This window comes from Typopeltis vanoorti, chromosome 8 (genome assembly GCF_054136105.1).
Source record: "Typopeltis vanoorti isolate ZY-2024b chromosome 8, IOZ_Tvanoo_1.0, whole genome shotgun sequence".
Lineage (NCBI taxonomy): Eukaryota > Metazoa > Arthropoda > Arachnida > Uropygi > Thelyphonidae > Typopeltis > Typopeltis vanoorti.
In genome coordinates, this window is record NC_143556.1 from 22,842,959 (window position 1) to 22,864,112 (window position 21,154).

Sequence of the window (21,154 nt, forward strand, 5' to 3'; positions counted from 1 at the left end):
CCCCCCCCCACCCCCCCCCCCCCCCACCCCCCCCCCCCCCCACCCCCCCCCCCCCCCACCCCCCCCCCCCCCCACCCCCCCCCCCCCCCACCCCCCCCCCCCCCCACCCCCCCCCCCCCCCACCCCCCCCCCCCCCCACCCCCCCCCCCCCCCACCCCCCCCCCCCCCCACCCCCCCCCCCCCCCACCCCCCCCCCCCCCCACCCCCCCCCCCCCCCACCCCCCCCCCCCCCCACCCCCCCCCCCCCCCACCCCCCCCCCCCCCCACCCCCCCCCCCCCCCACCCCCCCCCCCCCCCACCCCCCCCCCCCCCCACCCCCCCCCCCCCCCACCCCCCCCCCCCCCCACCCCCCCCCCCCCCCACCCCCCCCCCCCCCCACCCCCCCCCCCCCCCACCCCCCCCCCCCCCCACCCCCCCCCCCCCCCACCCCCCCCCCCCCCCACCCCCCCCCCCCACAATCATAAGACGTGAACTAACTAAGTTACGCCTCACAAGCCTTGGGACACACGACTAAAAGAAACATCCAAAGAATACAAACAATCCAGAACAAATGCTTAAGAATGGCGCTAAATGTTCCCTGGTTCATGAGAAACATCCAGTTAAACCGAGAAGCTAACTCTCCAGATATCACGACCCATACGAGAGGTATTGCAGAAAACTTCTTCACAGTCACAGACAATCACCCAAACGAGACCAACGATGAACAAAAGAATTACTTGGTGCGATATAGTGTTAGAGAAAACCACCACAACGCCCACCAAAATTTCACTGGATTGAAGACATCATCAAATTAATAGGTACAGAGAAGAAATATTATTGAGCCTTGGAGACATTTTGGTGTGACCATCATTCAGCAGAGAATCAACTTTAAGGGGAATTTTATGTCATGGTGGATGCAATGACATAAAAAGGGACAGTTTTTCTTACAACAAAAAATTTAACGTTAGTTCGTAATAACTTTAAATTTATTTTAATAACTTCAACTATATATATATATATGACTACTACTATTAACTCGGGGTTGGGATGTGCTCATCTGTTTCCTAGATGTTAAACTCACCAAGATGCCTGAATCAATAAAAGTCTCTATATTTAGAAAGCCAAAACACACGGACAGATATTTGCATGCATCCTCACATCACCATCCAGCGCAAAAGTTGGGTATTATATCAACTCTTGCGAATCGTGCAAGATCTGTACTGTCAGATGAAGAAGAACTAAAAAAAGAACTACAACATCTTAAATGGACCTTTAAAAACAATGGCTACTCTTTAAAAAGTATTAACAACCAATTATCCCATCATCAACGTAGTAGCGTAGAGACACAGGACGACTCCAAAGGTCATATCGTCTTGCCATATATCAGCACACTATCCAAAAAACTGAGTAGAATCCTAAAGAAGTTTAACATACAAACGTGCTTCTCGACTCTGCCAAAAATAAGATCACGTTCCAACAACTATAAACAATCTCACAACCTTCTACAATTCCCAGGTGTATACAAGGTCACATGTGAGTGCGGAAAGCCTTACTATGGGCAAACGGAAAAATCTATCCTACTACATCTCGAGAGCACCAGAGAGACATTGCTTATAAGAGAACCAGAGCAATTGCTCTGTCGGGTCTTGTTTTCAATAAACACGAAAAACGAAAGCCGCCAACATGAGATTGGGCCACCATCCCAATCTCAAACATGAGATTGGGATATTGCAATCACACCACAATTTATATACTCCAGGGTACTTAAGGTTGTGATGAGTAGGTTTTGGGTGGCTGATTAGAGAGCGGATTTTTGGAAGTGTGGTGAAGAAGGTCCTGATATTATATTTTTTAAGGACTTTAGCTATTTTCTTAGAGACTGTGCTAATGTATGGAATGGAGATGCTACCTTTAAAATTAATAGTCTCTGTGGTGCACTGCTTTGGAGGGTTCAGAAGAAATTTAAGAAAGTTCAGAAGAAAAGAAAACAATTAAGAAATTTCTTCTGAACCCTCCAAAGCAGTGCACAACAGAGACTATTAATTTTAAAGGTAGCATCTCCATTCCATACATTAGTACAGTCTCTAAGAAAATAGCTAAAGTCCTTAAAAAATATAATATCAGGACCTTCTTCACCACACTTCCAAAAATCCGCTCTCTAATCAGCCACCCAAAACCTACTCATCACAACCTTAAGTACCCTGGAGTATATAAATTGTGGTGTGATTGCAATATCCCATACTTTGGTCAAACTAACAAATCTATTGAACAACGCATAGAAGAGCATAAGAGAGACATCTCTTACAAAAGATCTCATGCAAGTGCGTTATCCAGTCATGTTCTTTTTTCAAATAATCCTAATGATGACCAACAAAGCCACTCTGTATGCTGGAATAGATCAGAAAATATTTTTCGCTGTGAAGATGAGTTTGAAAGGAAAATCGTAGAATCAAGGGAAATCCTACTGAACCCGGTCCACTTAAATAATAATTTAAGTTATAACATCCCAGATAGCCATGCTGCAGTTATTCAATATTGGCGTTCACGTGAACTTGCACGCACAATTGCAACAAACAATGGCACGCCAGTTGGAACAACTTGAAAAATACAGCGTTTTTATGTATCGATTATGTGAGGCAATTTGTACCTGTAATTTCCAGTTTGTTTAAATAATTCAATGTTTATTAGTATTCCTTTCCTTTATAAATACCTGAAGAAGGCTGATATATGCCGAAACTAGTAGTATTTATCATTAAAATCTTTATAGGTTATCTCGGTCTTGGAGTCATTAAATCTATATTTTTCAAATCTATAACAACCGAGTAAAAGCTGATCGCCACATTATATATATATAATATCATATGTAATATATTTGCCATTTTTAAAATTAAAATAAATGCATATATATATATATATAAAGAAAATTAAAGAAACTCTTATATATATATAATATCATATGTAATATATTTGTCATTTTTAAAATTAAAATAAATGCATATATATATATATATATATACAGATTAAAGAAACTCTTATACTTGTCCACTAGAGGACGCGCATAAGAAAGAACAAAAGTCTGGAGAGTTGAAGTATAACTGAAATGTCGATATATTTTTTTAAAATATTACTCGTATGATGTAATGTCATTATATTAATACTAAATACTCTGATTGTTGTTGTAGTTATGTAATGATAAATTTACATTCCAAATCTTCATGACAATTTATATTTCACTGGAATTTAATACTGAATTTCAAGTGAATATCGGAGTGATTCTAAGCAGAAATACGAAAATGTTTACTTCAAATAATGACTGAAAATAGCGAATTTTGGGAATTGTATTGCACAGTGATTAACAGTATGTTAATTCTGTTGAGTGGAATCGATGGACTATACAGAGGTATGTCACTTCTGAACATGTACTGCTTTCTTCGAATGTATATGAAAATATAGAGACTATGGATTACATTCAATGCATTTTATGGTGTGTGTTTGTGTTCGTTTATTTTTTTCTGGATTTCATTGCGCCATTTGTATATATTATCTTAGTTCTTCTCTTAACATGTTTAGATCTCACTATAAGAGGTTTATGTGTGGCAGCATTTTTAGTTACAAAATTTATTGTGAGTATAATTCAGGAATTTGCTAAGTATTCATTAATGTATTTTGTGAAATTCATTTTTCAAATTTCATACGTGTTACTCTATGTACTATTTTATTTATGTATTTCGCTGTTGGAAATATACTTACATTATTGTATTTACCGTTTGCGTTTATATATAATATCGATGTGGAATAAATTATAGAATGCTCGTTTTCTTGTATATTTTGCTAAGCTTTATTTAGTTTTATGATATTTCACAAATATTTTCAAAGAAATATTTACAAAAAATGAAATTATGGGACAAAGACAGAAATCTACTGGTTATATCTTAAGAACTCAACTGTTGTTTCAGACAAGCAAGTAAAGGTGGATTATTAAGCAGTAGTAGTAGTGTCTTGTGTCTTCTCGTGATCTGTCCCTGAGTCCTTGGAAGTATCACGTAATAATTATAATTAGTAATGGTATTACTACTAGAAGTAGTATGTAAATACATATGACTTTTCAATTAAGTTTATTTCTGCTCACTAATTTTTATTTCATTAAACTTTTCAACACATATGGAGATAGAATATTCAATACAAAGTTTATCAACGTCAATTCACTGATAACGAATTTCACACCTGACAGACCAAAATGAAAATGCCTACGTCAAGTAAATATTACTCATTGTACAAAACATCTAAAAACACATTTATACAGTAGGTCACGTCTTGAAGTTCTGGATGTTCTATGAGTTACTGTAGTTAAACAGAAATTTCAAAGTTCAAAATCGAATCAAAATTAATCCAACTTAGGCAAGTAGCAATTTTTCGATCCCTGCTCATTCCCTGTGTACCAGATATTTCGATAAGATCATTGATTGTCTTAATTGCCTTTAAATCTTTGAAACGTAGGTTTCAAAGATTTAAAGTTATAGGTAATGGGGTATTAAAGATTGTGGACAGTTTGCATCGCAAATCTTTAGTTGGGACTTTTTCTGCCATTCTGACAAATACTTATTTTCCATCGGCATGTCACAGTCATAATCACAATCCAACATAGGTAACATCCAGGTGTGTATGTAAATACGTATACCTGTATTTATAAAATACGGGTATGTGTAATTCACAAAATCTAACACACCGATGACCACATAGATCTGTGACATGACTTATCACAAGGAAGCCCGTCACACTAATCACCACACTGATGAATACAAGCAATGTGTTTACATTGCCATATGCAAGTTATTTTGCATTTGTATTACAAGGCCGGTTGCATAGATTTGTGCATCGATAGTGCGGACAGCGAACCATGCAACGCGAGCTGCTAACACATGGTGCTCCACACAGCTTTTAACATGGTTGCCCACAAGGTATCACCTGCAAACACAACTATAAGCAACGTTTATGTATCTACAAGTAAGAACTATCAGAACAATTACCTTATGACTACAGTTTAAACTGGTAGTACATCACAAGAACTAGTCTGCAAAATTCCATATTTTCCTTCTACATAGAATCCTGATCTCATGCCTACATGGAGAAGTAATATTTATCTGTGTTGTAATAAAATTACAACACATGTGTTCACCTGAATACGGGAACCGAGAGCAATACAGTTATGCTAATTACTGCCAAACTTTAGTAGAGCAGAAATTTTAACCCCCAGATGATTTGTTTCTCATGAGTCATTTTCAAGGCATTTGTATTATCACCATCTTCATCACTTTAAAAGATGTTGTCTACACAAGCAACGCTTTCGAAACTGCTTGAATAGTTTGAGAGAAAACACCATAAAATGTATAATCTCACTATGAGAGCGTGCACTTTAAATGTTCATCAATTTTTGCATAAAATTACCTGTTTTCATCAATTCTTAAGAATAATATACATCATTTATTACAACAACGATTTAGTAATAATAATAATATTTTTATTGATCTCTGATATATTTACATATATACGAGTACAATAATCATCTTGAGTGACATTCTAGCATTATTTTAAAAAGGTCAGCTTAGTGATGTATGTACAGTTCATTTTCTACATTATATTCCAATAAAAAAAATTAATCATTTTTAATCAAGTATATTAAAATTGAGGATTATGGTGATTGATTTTTGTATGTAGAATAACTAATATATATATATTAGTTATTCTACATACAATAACTACAGACAATATAATATATATATATATTAGAGTTACCAAGTAATTTTATAAACTTGGTTATTTTACTCCTAATCCCAAGTAAGCAAACAGTTCAGTTTGCGCCTGAACGTAGTTCAAGTCTAAAGGTGGTGCAACACCAGGGAAACTCATTGTAAAGGTGGGTAAAGCTCTGATCACTATTCTTAGTATTTTCCATAATGTAAAGCACATCTCACTAAGAGATGTATACTGCAATACATTATGGGTGGGGTCACTACCCAGACCGATTTCAACCTTTTTTGAAGTCTCCTCAGTGAGTAGCTAGACCCTAAATACCAAGGTTTTAGTAATACAGAGCCTTATCAACTTTACCTATACAAGTTGCTTTGTAAAATTACTTGGTAACCCTAATATACATTATTGCCAAGGTAAAAAAAAACTTATTTACATCTATATCTCCTCCAGAGATTCTTATTCAAAATAAAAACACCTTGTTGCAACTTGTATAGGTAAAGTTGATAAGGCTCTGTATTACTAAAACCTTGGTACTTAGGATCTAGCTACTCACTGAGGAGACCTCAAAAAAAGTTGAAACCGGTGGGGGGGGCGCTATTATGAGGTCGCTCTGTTAAGGTTTTTGCCTTAAGGGAGCAATTTAAGTCTCCGTCGACGGCCCGGTGAGGGACTTTGTCGGTGAATGCTTTTCTTTCGGAATATGAGCGGTTCTGCTCGGTGGTGGTGGTGGGTGGAAGGCCATCACTGAGTGGAGCCAACGCTGAGATGGACGGTCTTTCGCCCACAATTGAGTGGCCTAGGGATCGTCCGAATTTTTAGAAACGGCTTTACTTATTCATAAGGTTGAAACCGGTCTGGGTAGTGATCCCACCCATAATATATTGCAGTATACATCTCTTAGTGAGATGTGCTTTACATTGTGGAAAATACTAAGAATAGTGATCAGAGCTTTACCCACCTTTACAATGAGTTGCCCTGGTGTTGCACCACCTTTAGACTTGAACTACGTTCAGGCGCAAACTGAACTGTTTGCTTACTTGGGATTAGGAGTAAAATAACCAAGTTTATAAAATTACTTGGTAACCCTAATATACATTATTCCCAAGGTAAAAAAACTTATTTACAGATATATATACTGGTGTCCAAAAGTTAAGAACGAACTACACTTTTACTGTATATGAAAAAAGGGTTAATGACTACATTCAAATGTGGGCATAAATTTATTTCCGGCATACAAATAAATTATTTTAGACAAAAATGGATTATAGTAATTATACACATTAATTAATTCATTAATACAAATTAATTGCAGTACATTATTGGTAAAAGGAACAAATGTTATAAGGAATTAATGTACAGTGCTTACAGAAAACTATGTGAAGAGATAGTTCAGTAATCCACCACGAACTGCGATGCCGCTCTCACAACCTTGTACATTGCTTAGCACAAATTGATTCCGGAGTTCTTCAGGCAAACTGGCCCACTCTTTCTTCAAAGCAAGGATAAAGCCTTTTTTTGTTTTTAGAGGGGAATTTCGCACAGTAATGCATCTCCGTATTGCGTCCCAAATGTCTTCTATGGAGTTGAGAGATGAGGAGCATGCTGGCCTCTCGATTCCATTAATATTCTCGGTCTCCAGAAGCATCTCCACTGCTCGTGTACGATGTGGTGTGCCATTGTCATCCATAAAAATTAATTCTTTACCTACAGCACCAGGGAACAATCGAACATGACGTCGACGAACTTCTTCGCAATATCATCCGCCAGTCATCGTCCCTTTTTTCAGCACTTGTAGCTCAGTGCGTCCATTAAGCACAATGCCTCCCTACACCTCAACCACACACCGCCATATCTATCCCTTTCAAGATCATCCTCGTGATGGTAAGCAGTACCACTTTCACGCCAGATCAAGTGTCATCTGGAAGTGGAGGAAAAGACTAAAACGACTCTCATCTGTACAGAGTACATTATCCCATGGATACAACACCACAGAAAACGTGCTCTGCGATAAGCTGTGGCCTTCCGGGTATAGGCCTACTTGTAGCAGATGTCTTGCCATGGTTGTTTGTCGAGATATCTGTGTACCAGCGCTTGAATGGAGCCGATTTGCAAGCTGACTTACTGTGGTGCGTCGATTACGTTTTGCTGTTATGACCAAAACTCCATGGTAGAGCGAGGGAGTCCTGTTAGCAAACGTCTGGAACACAATCCATTCGTTTGAAACGCTCCCCAGAGTCTGGAGGCAGGGCTATGGGAGATTCCAAACTATCGTGCAATATCAGTAATTCTGAGATCTTCGCGCTTTCCAGTAATTCTTCCTGGTGTGAAATCATCTAGATGATGTCTTCGAGACATTACAAGATATCCTAGTGTGCAACTTTATTCCTTCACGAAAAGACTTCCTTCAAACACAATTTGCTTAGCGCAGCCTTTTGCCTTTTTGAGTGCTACCGCGCGACCCCTTCTTTGATTTGATGTTTGTCCTTACGTTTTGGAAACCTATATATATATATATATATAACTTATCACAACAATTCAATACTCTATAACGCAGAAGTTATTCATTTTCGGATCGAGTTTAGTTATAGGATCATATTTATTTCTAAAGTCGTATTTTTATGATATTATTTATTGACAAGATTAAGAACGGAAATATTGTTATTAATAAAATGAAATAAAAAATAATTATGCCGTGACCAGGATTTGAACCTGGGTTATTGCGGCCACAACGCAATGTCCTAACCACTAGACGATCACGGCAGATGACAGAAATCCACTTTAACTTCTTATACACTGCGAAATTGACACTGCTCTAATATCCTGTAAACGTAGCCAGGTAAGTTTTTATTTCAACCAAATTATTCAGGCGTTAGATTACTACGAAAAAATAAGCATCTCCGCAGAGGTAGAAACGTTTCGCCATCTATCGGTAAGATTTGGTACTGCTGCATTCAACTGCATTATTACAATAACATGAAATCAGAATGGTTCTGATCTCCGTGTACTGTCGCCGTATTAATTAATTAATTAATACGGCGACATTAATTAATTAACAAATTAATTAATTAATGCAGATACTAATTGAAAAATGTAAAGAATTTGGATTAGATATAAATGCAAAAAAGACCAAATTTATGAAAATCTCAAAAGACAGCAGATCCGAGCCAGAAATATTCATAAACAATATGAAAAATGAACATACAACAGAACACAAATATTTAGGCACCTACGTTACTGCAGATGGAAAGCCAGATAAAGAAATAAAAATAAGAACAGCCACAGCTAAAGATGCCTTCTGAAAAAATCAAGATCTGCTCAGAAGTTCTGTGAGCATCGAGACAAAGAAAAGAATGATAAGAACATTAGTGTGGCCAATTTTCACATATGGAAACACCTGGATATTCAAGAAGAGAGTAAGGCAACAGATAATGGACTTTGAAATGTGGTGCTATAGGAGAGCTCTGAAAATCCCATGAAAATCCCATGCAGAAACAAAAAGGAAAGCCATTAACAGAGAGAACCGGAAGGACATGGTGCTGCGCCCTCTCACTGAGGAAGCTCAAGTTCTGACAAACTCCTGATGCAGATTGATAGGCGAAATGGTCCAGTGTTGATATTCAACTGCTATAAAACCTTCACATTTAGACTTTTAGTGGTGCCAAGGAGTGGAGAAAGGTTGTCCTGTGAAATATTCACTTCGCCCTGTACACGAAATCCACTTTCAGGTCAATGTAATTTATGCTAGTGAGGAACACAGTGGTGGGTTTAGAGAAATGTTCAATAGATGCGGGAGTAGTATTCCAAGATCAGGCACATTTAGGATTCATGCAGTGTACAGACTTACAAGGCAAGATGGGCGGATTTTAAAACACTGGTTATGAATAATCTTCAAGGTTCCAAATAAAGAAGCGGAATACAATGTACAGTACTGTCATTAACAAAGCTGTGGATAGTTGTTAAAGTTGGTGCAAAATATCGTCAATGTAAAAGAAAAAGCGAGTGGACGAAAGAACGATGTCTTGGACACATTGGTTAGGAAATGTCTTCTGAAGGGAAACTAGAACGCAGTCGCAAAAACATAAGGAAAACCATCACATGGTAGTTTGGTAAGAAGACCTCTCTGCCAGACCCAATCATAGTTTAGCCCCTTGCTAAACTATGATTTTGTTTTCAAAGAGAAATTTAAAGTTTGTTTGCAAAGAGAAAAATATGTAAACGATTAAGGTGTATAATGAGAGAAGAGTTCTCTTTAAAATGGTAACATTCTGAAGCGGTAAGATAAATTCATGTCCAAATGCGGTTTGGTAATGAAAAGAGCAGAGTTTATGTTAACTAATATTGTAATATAATAATATTCTTATTATATATGAATGAATACTTTAATTTAAGAAATTAATTTTCTTACGAGTTTGGAAGTGCACCATTTATTTATTAATACAGTTTTTTAAAATATTGGGCTAAAGAACGAGAATCATACCATAAATATTTTGTGGATTTAAATACTGTGAATTTTAATTAACATTCTATCGATTAATGGCAAAAAGAAAATAGAATGTCGTTTATCAAGCAAAATTCTATTACATTTTCTTGAATTTAATCATCCACTACTGAGACCTTTAAGTTAAAAAAAAAATACTTTAGCAGTTAAACAAGCCTCATGTAAGAGGAAACAATGACAGCCACTAAATACTTATGTTGACTGGAATTAAAATTATTTAAACGCATAACATTACTGTCTACAAGAGCGAAGCATAAAGCTTTTATAATCCCTGCTATCTGATAAGAATACTGGGAAGAGGAAAATTAATGAGCTAATTGCTCGGCCCAGAGTGGGTGAAGGTTATAGGTTGTTGATTGGTGCTAAGATGGTTTTTGATCTTTTGGGTGAGTGGACGATTTTGTAAAGAAATTTGCTGCTAAAGATTGCAGAAAAGAGAAAATATAAGGAATGTTTGTGTCCCAGTGAAGTTGAACAACTCTGACATACCATGGTGCATTCAGGATCATACGTAAGCACCTGTTTTGTACTCTTTGCAGTTTGAGAATATTGGTGTAGGAAGTGTGGCTCATTGCGAGAGAGGCATAAGTAATTATGGGACGGATCATCAACTGGTAGAAAAGCAATTTGATTTTGTTGTCAATTTTGCTGTTCCTGTTAATTAGTGGATAGAGCTGTCCGATGACAGGATGGCTTTGCACATGAGGCTTTGATGTGAGGACTGAACGACAATCTTCTGTCTAGAAGTACACCGAGATAGTTGACTTCTGATTTCCAAGGAATTTTTGTATTAAATAGGAAATGTCTTCTTTAGGAGAAATTACATTTTTGATGAAAAACATGGCAGTACTCTTTTGAGGATTTACTTCCAACCGCAAATTAGAGAATCAGTGCTCTAATTTTAGAAGATTCTCTTTAAGTTTTTTAGTGACAAGGTGAGATCGAAGAGATCTGGCTAGAACTGTTTATCATCTATGTAGAGTGCCATGATGGACATTGGATTGTGCGGGATATCCTCCATATAAACCGAGAACAGTATTGGTGCCAGCAGAGACCCCTGAGGCACTCCCACCAAAATCGGTCACTGTGTTCAGATTGTGCATTCAACTTGACTTGCATTTGCCTGCCACAAAGAAATGACTCATAAGGCGGACTAGATCCAATGGAATGCCGGCTAAAATTAGTTTGTGTAACAAGCCAAAGTGCCATAATGTGTTAAATGCCTTTTCTAAGTCAAGAAAGACTGCTCTAGTGAACTGATGCCAATTATATCTGGTGGTAATAAATTCAATCGCCCTGTGGATCTGTTTACTGGTGCTGTGATCCTGCCAGAAGGCAAATTGTTCTTTTGGGAGAACATTTAATTTATTTACAGAGCTTTAAGTCTGGTGAGGGTAACGTTTTCTGCAATTTTCCGTAAATGAGAAATCAGACTGATGGTGCGGTAGCTTTGAAGTAGCTATGGATCTTTGCCAGGTTTATGAATGGGGACCACGTCTGCTAATTTCCATGAGGATGGGAAGTATTTCAATCTGAACATAGCATTTATTATTGTGGTAAGATGAACGATAGCCTTTCAGGGCAGCGATTTAATAACTTTATTAGGAATCTGGGCAAAGAGCTTTTTTGTTCTTTAAATTCTGTATGATCACATAGATTTCACCTGGGGAGGTAGGTGTGAGCGGCTGGTACAGGTATCAGACAGTTTTAGTGCGTACCTGACGTGGCGGTGAATTTTGTAAATATGATTGAAGTTCAAGTTTTCGTATGATGGACTGTACTGTTTTTCTAAATTTTTTGCTATGACTTCAGCTTTTTCTGCAATTGAGTGAACAATGGCTAGATCTGATCTGATTTAACAGTTTCCAAACAGTTTGATCACCAGGTGATATGGAAGCCAATCCCTCCTGATTTTCCAGTTGGAAAAGAATATGGTTGTGGTCAGAAGTCAATTCGTTTAATTATTTTAAGCTATATTTTAATTTAACATTCTGGAGGATTACTATGTCTAAGACGTCGGAGGAGCAACTGCGCATTTGGAACTAGAGCAGTTAGAGAGAATACGGCCGTTCTTATTGGTAGCTTTACTGAACCAGGCAGGATGTTTTGCATTCAAAACATTGGCTCCTTAACTCCGAGAATGGCGTCCAGATCAGAAATCAGCAATGTTTTTGATGGTGGGTTGTAGGCGGCGTAGAATTTTAGGTTTCGGACAGAGTTTGCGATGACTTCGATACCTGTTATCTCCAGGTTACAGGTTGGAGAGTTATATAAAGAAAGGTGTTTGATATAGTTTTTAATAAAGATGGAAGTGCCACCGCCTCTATGATTTTGCCTGTGGGTTCGGTACAGATGATATCTCCTAATTTTAGGGTCTTAGATGTGTTTCACTTATTAGAACGATATCTTGCTGATATCTCTGAGTAAAAGATTGGAGTTCCAAAATTTTGTTTCTAAACCCATTTGTATTCCATGCAACAATCTATGTGGAAAGTTTAAAGATGTTTTGGTTCTATTCATCAATAAATGCTGTGAGGGTAGCTTGTGTTTCATGTAACAATCTTTTCGTGGAGGTTAATGAAGGATCAGTCATGCCGAAATCTTGTTGCATGTTCGCGTGTCAGACAATAATAACAGCGGTCAAGTTTGTATGTGCTGCGGATGACTTTGTTCATGTGTTTTCTTGTTGGAACGGATCAGCCGATGGTGATCGCTTTTCTGAAAATCTCTGATTGCCCAAGATGAGCCTCTGGGTGTTCGTGTATTAGAAGAGGAAGACTGTTTGGCTGTCTCTGACCGCCTGTTCTTCGGGTGTTGCATACATCCTTTATAGTTGGCAGGGTGAGGGCCGCCGCAGTTGGCACATTTAGCCGGGATGGTTTTCGGCTTGATGCAGGTGTAGTGGAGTGGCACTCCCCGCACTTAAAGCATCTGAACTCGGCCTTACAGATTGAGCATGGCCGAATATTTTACATCGGTGGACTGTCCTATTAAAGCCCTTTTCCTCAGAGTTTCAGAACTGATCTTAAGTACACAGATCGATGTCAAGTCATAGATGTTTTTTTAGGCCTGATGGATTTCGATCAAGCTGACCTTGATGGATGTAGGACTTGATATCGGAGATCAGCAGCGATTTCATCTGTAGATATGTCCTTAGAAACACTTCGAAGAACACCACATTCTGGTCTTCTCCGAGTTGAGGGAGGTGTGATATTTTGCACCGTTTGAGTATAACTCTTTGGGCAATCTTCTGTAATCCATTACAACAGCGGGCCGAATCTTTATGCCGTCGTCCACATTTTTGGCTGTTTTATATGATATTTGCAGATCGGACATGGTGGTCCTTAAGAACGTCCATCTGCGCTTTACACGGAGAATGATCGGGGGTACCTTCTCATTGGAAGAGGCAGAGGAATCATTGATGGTGCTATCTTCATCCATTTCCGTTGTCCTTGGGTGGCTCCATGGTTGTTGTCTTGTGCTTCTTGCGCTCACGGACTTCTTCAAAGTCTGGAGGAGTGGATACCACCAAATCCAGCTTCTCCTCCATATGCGCAGTGTCTTCGCCCTCCTCAACTTCTTCTGGCATGGAGTAGAAATTAAGGATGCCCAGTCACTAGTGTTCAAATTTCCTTAGAATCTTTTGGAGAATGCTGGGCGTCCGCCCTTTGTTGAGCAAATTTATGTAAGTGTCGTCTTCCTCCTCGCTCATGAAGATGCCGGCGCAACTTCTTACAAATTAAAATCCCGCATGATATTGCTGGTGGATATCCTGTAGACTAAGGGAGTATACTAACAGAAGGAAATGTTTAAGTGTTGTGTGGGAGGATGCCGTGACCATACTTGTCTCAGCACAAATATCCTACCTCCCTAAAATCCAAATATCCACCACTGGTCCTCTTCGCGGGTGGGGCCTACGCGGCCATTGACCTCGTACATTTCGTGTAGAGGAGGGAAAACAGTAGGAATTTAAGCTAGGTTAGCCAGTTCAATGCAAGAATCACGAAACACCTCCGATAGTAGAATAGAATAACCTAAAGAAGCGCAGCTATCTAGTGAACACGTCCATCGTCGTCCGCGTCCAAATTCATCTACAAAAATCGTAAAATTATTTATGCCAGAATGGATATATGTATATATATTTTTAAATACTGTATACTGCAAATTGCCTAAAACATTTTAATTATATAAATATTTAAAAAATATATGTATAATTTCATTATTTATTATTTTTTCAAACATATTATAATTGAGATATTAAAAAAATGAAACTATGAATTATCAAACTAGAAATTTATGATATTGCTAACTGATTTTATTTATTTTTTTTTATTTTATTATTATTATTATTTTTTTTTTTTTGTAATTTTCTTGGTATGAATGCATTTAATTGGAAAATGCATCAAGATAAAGAAAGCGAGAGAAGGAGGTGGGAGGGTGTATATTTTTATTTTATTTTATTTATCTTTAACACTGAAGAATTAACAGGATTTTTTAACCTGCTGTAATTTAGAAAAATCAAAAACAAAAGTTGAGACAATAATAGAAGTTATGGGTTACGGTCACTAGATGGGGTTAGTTGTCTTCTGCACATTCGCGGAGCATTTCTAATCATTATTAGCCGTGAATTTAATGATCGATGATGACTAAAGACAGAACCAAGACTGCCTACCAAATTCCGACATTTAGTTATGAAAAAATAAAAATAAAATATAAAATAGTAAATATATGCTTATTCAGATAAGTTTCATTTCAAAGGTAATGAAACCCAAAAAATATTACAAACCCAAAATCTTGAATATAAATACAATAAATATTATAATAATATATTTCTGTATTACGATTTTTTTTTTCGATGGGGGCTGTGAAATATTTTAATTTTTTCAAAGGGGACCTTGGCATCCGTATGTTTTGGAAGCACTGTCCTAGAGAACATGTATGATAAACAAGCCTATTTGGCTTTCTATTTTTGTAATACATGAAGGTTTATTTATTTTCAGTTACCATCTAGAAATTATTGAACAAAGAATTAAAAAAAAAAAAAAAATCTAAATCATACTATACTGACATCAGAGATCGCGGTATCTTTCAGATACAATTTACTGTCAAAAAGCTAAAAGCAATCCAAAAGAATTTTATCGTTATGTCTCAAGCAAAAGAAAGAATGAATGTGGAAGAATAACTTTATTGAATGCAGTTGGCGGAAGCTAAGGAGATTGTTCAGTTAATGAGTGCTCACTTTGCTAAGATATATCAACCAGGTGTATGTAGCATGGTGCATGGTGCTACTGCTACGTTAGATGAAGAGTTGCGGGTTCATGAAAATGAGGTTGAAGAGCTCTTGCATAACCTGGATAAGAATTTATCAATAGGGACAGACGGAATGTTTGCCCGTTTGTTAAAGGAATGTTCAGCTGAATTGGCTAGGCCTTTCACACATTTGTATAACTTGACTCTCAGCTCAGGAATGATACCACAGGAATGGAAGGAATGTATGATAGTTCTATTGCACAAGAGTGATGCAAAAACTGATGTGTCTAACTACCGACCTATTAGTATCTGTGGTGTGATAGTGAAGATTTTAGAGAAGTTGGAAAGAACTCGCATACAGAAATGGGTAGACAAGCATTCTATACTATGCAGGGAACGGCATGGGTTTACTAAAGGAAGGTCATGTTTTAGCAATTTGCTCATATTTTATAACAATATTACGGCCGAGTTGGATAAAGGGAATGGATACACTATGATAATGTTGGATTTTTCTAAGGCATTTGATAGGATACCACACAATAGGCTGTTGTGTAAACTGGAAAATATGGGACTAAAACATAATCTATTGACTTGGATCAGAGGATGGTTGACAGACAGATATTAAAAAGTGGTATACAGTGAGCTTAAATCTGCCAGATTTAAGGTAACTGGTGGTGTACCTCAGAGTTCAGTCCTTGGGCCATTATTGTTCAATCTATACATTAATGACATCAAGCAGGGTCTATCATTAGATTTGCAATTGTTTGCTGATGATGCGAAGATAGGCAGGGCAATCAGGGATGCTGCTGACATTCAGCAATTACAAAATGATTTGAATATACCGGAAATCTGGGCTAACGAAAATGGCTGTCAGTTTAATGTTAGTAAGTGTAAAGTTATGCACTTTGGTGTGATTAGAGTTCCAGCGGCATATTATATTAGCGGGATTAATCTACAAGAAACTGAAGAGGCAAGGGATCTTGGCGTATTGATGGATAAGAATTTAAAGTTCAAAGGTCACATAGCAAACGTTGCAAATACAACTAAGATGATAATTGGTATGTTGAAGCGAACTTTGACATGTATGGATAAAGAAGTAATTTTGCCTCTTTATAAGGCTTTGATAACACTACACTTGGATGACTGTGCACAGATTTGGTCTCCCGGGTTCCAAGGAGATAAAGAAGCTGTGGAAAGGGTGCAAAAAAGAGTTACAAAGATTATATCCGGATTATGGGATTTAGATTATGAAGACAGATTACGATTATGTGGATTACAGACTCTGGTTAACAGGAGAAAGAGGGGTGTGTGATAGAGGCCTATAAACTTTTGAATGGGTGTTATAGCATTTCAAGTGATGAAATTTTTCGTTATATGGAAGGCGGGGAGAGAACACGGGGGTATCCATGGAAGTTAAGGTTGTTCTCAGTCAAGAAAGGGTTAAGAGCTAGGTTTACTCATATTCCATTCACTCACAGCTGTCCCAGACAGCTGTGAGTGAGTGGAATAATTTGCCCTTATGTGTAGTGAGTGCATCTAGTGTGAATAAATTCAAGGGTAGGTGTGATAGCTGGTTTGGGTAATTTACAGCCTCCCTCGATGAGTCCATGACTCCCTGGAGGTCTCAGATAATAATAATAATAATAATAATATAACAAGCCCTTTATATAACATGTGTTAGACCAAACTGACAGCAAAAAAACAGTGCGGAATATCCCTCGTAACATATGAATACACAGCTACTCATGACCTCCAAGCTATACACTGAATTGTGTAAGAATATTTATATTAAACATTTTGCATGTGTTTGTCAGATCAGCTGCGAGCTCTGCTGGGTTAAAGGCGCGTTAATCAAAACTCTTTCCGCGTATATCAAGGGATTGCCGCAATTAATTTCGCCGCGTTAAGCAAGGGATACCTATATTTTTAATATTTTCCTAGTTCTCATAGAATCGAAAGAAGAGGAACAGGAAATTGAATGTGCCTAAATACTGATTGCTACTTACCACTCATATCTGCACTCACTTCACTCAATCTAGGACGAGTTCAATACACATTATTTCCTACAAGCAAAATTTAAACCTCTCAAGAATTTTTCCGGTTTTTTTTTCCTTCAGATAAAACTGAAATTGGAGATTATCCTGTAATGTATTGCGTGATATTCAAAATGATTAAACACAGTACGTTGCTACCGTCGAAGTCAGGGAATATTCTTCAATCTAACATCAATAATTATAACATCTTACAATTGACAATTGACATTTATGTCTTTAGGGGTGAAGCAAAATGCTTTTCATATTCCCCGCTATCTGTAGTGGTTACAGTGAGGGTAAAATTTACGAGCAGTTTGCTCGCCCTGAATGGGCATGGAGATTATGCATCGTTATAGGGGGCTAATATATCTTTTGGTCTTCTGTATTTGAATATGTCCGTTGCCTCGATTGCTGCAGCTTGCTGAACCAAATCATTGGGATGTGTGGACGTTTTTAGGAAAAATTTCGATGCTAAGGATTGTAGAAAAGAGAAAATATAGGGAATATTTGTGTCTCTATGGAGTTGGTTGTTTCTAACATACCACGGGGCGTTCAGTATCATTCTCAAGCACTTGTTCTGCACTCGCTGTATCTTGATAATGTTAGTATTAGAGGTGTGGCTCCAGGCTGGAGAGGCAGAGGTGATTATAGGAGGAATCGTCATCTGGTATAGTTGCAATTTGATTCTGTTGCTGAGCTTGCTATTTCTATTAATTAGCGGATAGATCTGAGCTATGGCTTTAGATGCTTTTGCACACGCAGACTTGATGTGTTGAAAGATAGCTTTTTGTCGAGAATTACACTCAAGTAATTTGTTTCTGTCTGTCAGGGAATTTTAGTATTGAATAGTAACACATCTCCTGCAGGAGATATTGGCCTTTTTGAGAAAAGAACGGCTGAGCTTTTCAGGGGGTTGACTTCCAATCTCCACTTGGAGAACCAACCTTCCAGCTTTAGAAGGTTTTCTTGAAGCTTTCTGGTAATGAAATGGAGTCTGAGAGATCTGGTTAGTATTACCGTATCAACCGCATACAGGGCCAAAATGGAAGTCATCGGATTGTGTGGGATGTCTGACATGTATACAGAAAACAGCAATGGAGCCAGTAGAGATCCCTGCGGCACTCCAGCAAAGATATGGCGCTGGGACGATGCAGAACCGTTGATTTTAACTTGCATTGATGTATTCGGAAGATATGAATGGATTAGATGAGCCATTTTTAGTGAGGTACCGGCTGAGATATGTTTGTGCAGGAGTCCAAAATGCCAGATTTTGTCAAATGCTTTGGATAGGTCTAGAAAAACAGCTCCTGTGCACTGGGGCCAGTTGTAACTGGTGGTGATGTATTCGACAATTCAGTGGATTTGCTGGGTAGTACTATGGTGTTGCCGAAAACCAAACTGTTCTTTAGGGAGGATATTTAGGTCATTTACTGAGGTTTTGAGTCGTGAGAGGATGACCTTCTCCGCAACCTTACCCAGATTGGAGATGAGACTGATTGGACGATAATTTTGTGGTAAGTGTGGGTCTTTGCCTGGCTTATGTACAGGAATTACATCAGCCAGTTTCCAGGTGGAAGGAAAATAGTGAAGTCTTAAGATTGCATTTATTATAGTGGTCAGGTGCACTACAGCTTTTCGAGGCAGCAGCTTGATCACCCTGTTTGAGATGCCGTCTGGTCCAGGAGCTTTGTTGTTCTTAAGTTTTTTAATAATATCATATAAATCAACAGGTGATGCAGGTGCAATATGGGCAGCACTGGTATCTGGGAGATTTAAGGCATGCCTGACCTGTCTGTGGATTTTGTACAAGTGATTGAAATCTAATTTGTTATAAGAAGGTTTGCACTGCTCCTCAAGATTCTTTAGTATGGCCTCTGCCTTATCTGCATCTGTGTGGACCAGGCCCTGGTTTGAGATTATGGGGGGGGGGGGGGATCTGTTTTTATTTTTGATGTTTCTCAGTTACCCCCAGATAGAGTGATCAGTGGGTGATATAGCGGCCAACTTTTTGTCTCATACTTGGTTTCTATAAGTTTTAAGTTCATCGCTTACTGCTCCATTCAATCTATTAAGCACTGTCTTGTCCTGAGGAGCGCGAGTGTTACGAAATCTCTTCCTAGCTCTGTTCTTCTCTCTGATCAGATCCATAATATCCTCAGGCAAACGACCAGGCTTGGAAACAGGTTTGTGGATGGTTGCAACCGTTATCGCGGACTTAATCTGTTAGATGAGACTAGTCACTGCAGATTCCACATCTTCTGGTGTGCATATGTGAGGGACGGGTCCAATTTGATCCTTAAGTGCTTTAGACAATCTCTCCCACGATATGCCTGAATGAGAGGGAGGGGACAGGCATTCTTGTTCTCCCAATTGCAGTAGTATTGGCTTGTGATCCGACGACAGCTCGTTTAGTAATTTAAGGCTGTACTGTAGTTTAATGTTTTGCAGGATAGCTATATCCAGGATTCAGCATAGTTTGATCCTGTGTAGCTAGAAAGAATGCGACCATTTTTATTGGTAGATTTACTGTGCCAAGCAGGATGTTTTGCATTGAAGTCTCCAGACGACATATATGACGACCGGTCCTTTTACTTCAAGAATGGCATCCAGATCTGAGGTCAATAATGTCTTTAATGGAGGGTTGTATGCAGAAAATATTTTAAGGTTTCCAATTGAGTTTGTGAGGACATTAATTCCTGCGATTTCGAGGTTGGTGGTAGTAGGGTTGGTTATTGAATGATGATTGATATAGTTTTTGATAAGGGTGGCTGTACCTCCACCTCTATACCCAAGTCTGTCGTTTCTGTAAATCTAATACCCTCTGATTTTTAGGGTGTCAGCAGGCCTCAGGTGAGTTTCCTTGATTAGAAATATATCTGGGTTGTATCTATTATTGAATTCCTGGATTTCTAACAGTTTATTTTTGATACCGTTGGCATTCCAAGCAATAATCCTAAGATAATTTGGGGCGATTTTTTCCCTATTCATCAGAGAGTGCAGATAATATGGATTAGGTTTGCTGTAAGAATATTTTTGTAACTTAGTGAGGATATGAGTTGCTGAAATCCTGCAGCATGTTTGCAAGAGAAGAGGTGATAATAGCTGATAGATTTGAATGTGGATTATTCAGGTTCTGGGTTTGTACTATCTGTTTGGAGCGGACCACATCAGCATATGTTCTCGCTTGATGTTGAAGATTCATTTTCTTAAGGGGCTCAGTTAATGATGGGCGAGCACCTGTTGTCATGATCTCACTCTTGGAGGACTGAGGAGCCTGAGCTTCAGGAAATCTCGCACTAGATGATGAGGTAGATTGATGATTTTGATCGTCCCATCTGTTTTTGGCGTGATGTATACACCCTCTATAATTAGCAGGGGAGGACCCCCACAATTAGCGCACTTAGCCGGGGTGGATTTTGGCTTGGCGCAGGTGTTGGTGGGGTGATTCTCGCCGCATTTTATGCATCTGAACTGAGCTTTGCATAGCTTCTAGGTATGGCCAAATTTTTGGCATGTGTGGCACTGCCCAGAAGATGCTTTCTTTCTCAATGGTTCTGGGGTTATTTTGAGTCCACATATTGATTTTAGATTATAAATGTCTTTGTAAATGTCGTGAATTTCTACTAAGACTAAAGGCATAGGT

At 38.5% G+C, this 21,154-nt stretch overlaps 1 non-coding gene across 1 annotated transcript; it reads right to left on the reverse strand.

Moving 5' to 3' along the window:
* Nucleotides 1-8,418: 8,418 nt before the first annotated feature.
* On the reverse strand, nucleotides 8,419-8,490 carry TRNAH-GUG (transfer RNA histidin (anticodon GUG)). Its single transcript has one exon. It is a non-coding gene; the product is annotated as a tRNA-His (tRNA).
* Nucleotides 8,491-21,154: the final 12,664 nt, after the last annotated feature.